Raw genomic sequence first — 3,546 nt, 5'->3', positions numbered from 1 at the left:
GAGGCGAAACCACGGGCAAAACTAAGCGTCCGTGTGCTGTGCGATGTCAGCGCACGTTAAAGATCCCTAGGTGGTCGAAATTACTCCGTAGCCCTCTACTCCAGTTCCCCTTTGTCTCTTTACACTTTAACTCCCACCTTCCTCTCTTCCCTTGCGGTGCGGTTCAAGTGTCCACAGAAACAAGTATGATAGATACTCTGCCTTTCCCTCCCTGTGAACCAACCAATTATTATTCCATCGTACGGTTAATCCCAAAGCCAGCCTCATATTTCGCCAGTCAAGGTGTAAAACTTATTACTCGCCCATATAAAAAAAGATCCAAAATGATTTTAGCTATCGAATTAGCCAAGAAAATATTCACTAGATGAAGTTATTATTCACATATTCGCGTTCTGATTTGCAAAGAACGTTATGTGTACGGTAATTTCCTGGAATAGTTCAGTCTAGAGGTTATTCTATCCGTGTGCTCTGAAGGAATGTGCGTGCTTAGACGACATTCATAAACATTTTGCTGATTATTCGAGATAACATTGCATGTGTTGTCTGTAGGAAATAAATGCGTCAAGTTTCAAACATAAAAACATGGGGCAATGTAGGATAAGGGAGGTAAGGGGGGGGGGGGGTTAACAGGGGCCTTTCTAATGCCTTTTTTCCGGGCCCTGATCACTGTTAATCCGCCCATGCTTCGTGTGGCCCATGATGTCTCACCTGTTTACTGCCGTAATGGCCATACACGTGACGCTACACACTTATGACACTGGTACAGAGTCACAACAGAAGGTGGGGAAATGACAACAGGAGCTGAAATTATCCACAAGTGGTTCCGTTGCTCAACCGGCACAGCGTTTTCCCTTCGAGTTTGCAGCATTGAGCCATCAGCTTGCACTACAACGGCCGAAATTCCCTCAACGCTCGATATTGCCACGAACAAAGCAGCGAAAGCAGTTCCCCATCAAACTACAGTGACGCTCACGCGCTGTAGTGACTGGCTCTGAAATGAGATGCCCAGGACCTGAAAGAGCCCCGCCGGGGTAGTACAGTGGTAAGACGCCCGACTACTGTGCCGGAGTACCCGGGTTCGAACCCGCCCTCGGCGGCTGCATTTCGATGGAGGCGAAACGAAGAGGCGTCCGTGTGCTGTGCGATGTCAGCGCACGTTAAAGATCCCCAGGTGGTCGAAATTACTCCGTAGCCCTCCACTACGGCTCCTCTTTCTCTCTTTCCACTTTAACTCCCACCTACCTCCCTTCTCTTACAGCATGGTTCATGTGTCCACAGACACAAGTGTGACAGATACTGCGCCTTTCCCTTCCCGTGAACCAATTATTATTATTAATATTATTCAGGACCTAAAAGCAACAATTTCTTCGCACGGCGAGGAAAAATTTCTACTTATTTGTGGAATTTTGTGTATATGTTAAGACCTCAAGAAGAAAACAACAATAACATATATAGCATAACACTATGTCATTCCCCTACTAGGCGTCCTCGAACACATCAAAACGTGAGTGCGCATCCGCACGAAGCAAGAGGTTAATAATGTGATAGTTCCAATTAAGTCGCCTTAGAGAAGGTGATAGCTGTGGTTTATGATAAAGTGCTGGTGTGTCCATAACAAGAAATGGAAGGAAGTTACGGCTGTATTGCTTGTCATTTCTTCTCTGTAAATTCTATGGCTTCAGTGTGAGAACCAACTACGATAAACATTTGAAATAAATACATTTAGCTGCCTTCCTCTGAATTGAGTCAGAATTGTCACTATTGGTTTCAACATACAATTCGATACCAATACTGCACACTCCCTCTACTCTGGACCAGGAGCCATGTTCCATTAATCAAGTTTCTGCGAAAGCAGTGTAGCTTTCCTTTCAAGCTGTCTGCGCTCATGTGGAGTCTAATGAGTAATTACGCCCTTATTACTGCATACTGGAACATGTTGCTTATAAGCAATAGGTAATCTTGCTTGACTAATGCTGATAGACATTTATTTTTAGGATTGCGCTTGAAAAAGCAGTGTCGATGAAAGACTCCTAATATATGCGGACAAAACATTTCAACGTGCATTATCGCCGTTTAACTCGCCGACGTTTCCAAAGCATAATGCTTTTGGCAAGGAATATACTAACAAATATCATTTGGATTGCTACACTCTATCAATCTCTCTCCAATTTAGTAAGTCTCTGCTTCTCCAAGATCGCTTGTAATTATCAGCACAGATTACCAGCCATTGAGACTTGCGCATTTCAAGCTCGCGGAGCAATCATCTACATTCGATACAACTGCTATCTCGATTCTACATTTTTATGTAAATTCAATTTTGGAGAAACAAGGAGCCGCACACAAACAAAGGTCAATCGGTTATGTTCAAACACACAAGGCAGTAAGACAACACGGAAATTAAAATATAGCCGAGGGTGACGTGTCATTATGCTGTCATATTTTGATCTTTGTGTGTGTTCTGTAGCACCTAGCTTATTTGGATGTATCATGCTGCACCATTTAGCTCGGCCACCTAGCACAACATTCGTTTCTTCAGAGGATACATACAAATTTAAGTACAAAAGAATGATGCCTGGGCATCAACACGTCATCACACATCAGGTTCCTGTGCCACCAGTAGTGACAGTGCTGCGCAGAAGTGGAGAGACCACGCGATCCATTGCGATTGCTCATCTGATATATAAAAACGCAAGCCTGGCAAATGTGCTCGTGCAAGCGGACAAGCGTATCATGGGTGTTATCTTATGCAAATTGTGAGAACAGCTGCTGCGCCGTCAGGTGACCTTGGCATGCAGTTTTGTCAAATCGCGTGGTCCATCCACTTCTGCGTACCACTCTACAAGAAAGTACAGTATTGCACAGCTATCCTCAGCTGCGGTAAAACGGTAGCGGACGCTGTTCCCCACGTACAATTGCCAACATTTAGCCTCTGATACCCCTGCCACACGCCAAATTTGTTGTCATTTCTAACGAACAACATTCATTCGAAATGACATTTGTTTGCTGCCAAAGAGCAAATATTGTGGCATTCGATAAAAAAACTCATTCGAATGCGATCGACGAGGACATGTCTTATCTCGACACGAAGAGACTCGGTGAGAATATACACAAATAAAGTACAGAAGTTACGCAGGCGTTATAATACTACTGTGCGCCTATAACATTATAGCTAGTTATTAAATCATGTGATGCATGCCAAATTGCATCGCGAAAAAAAAACTGCAACGTCGCTACCAGCCAACCAGCCACCACACTCAACGCGGGTGGCACCAGCCGTGTCTGCAGCAGTCTATTTGTGCAGACACGTCGGATCTCTATCGCCACCGTCAGAAAAACATGTTAAAATCTGATGATCTTAATTATTACGCGCTCAACTAAAAAAAATCTAAAAAAAGAACAATCTTTAGTGAGAATCGTTAAAAAGTAACCCGAGCGATGTTGAGCTCACAACCCTTTAGCAGCCGCTGCGCCGGTGTCGGGCCGCGCATCAGATCTCGTGCTCTAGCTCCGCTGCTAAGGTATCTCCGAAATTACGCCTTTCGTTTT

This window comes from Amblyomma maculatum, chromosome 3, assembly GCF_055883805.1.
Source record: "Amblyomma maculatum isolate TAMU_Amacu chromosome 3, ASM5588380v1, whole genome shotgun sequence".
Taxonomy (NCBI): Eukaryota; Metazoa; Arthropoda; class Arachnida; order Ixodida; family Ixodidae; genus Amblyomma; species Amblyomma maculatum.
Note: the sequence above shows the minus strand (reverse complement) of the source record.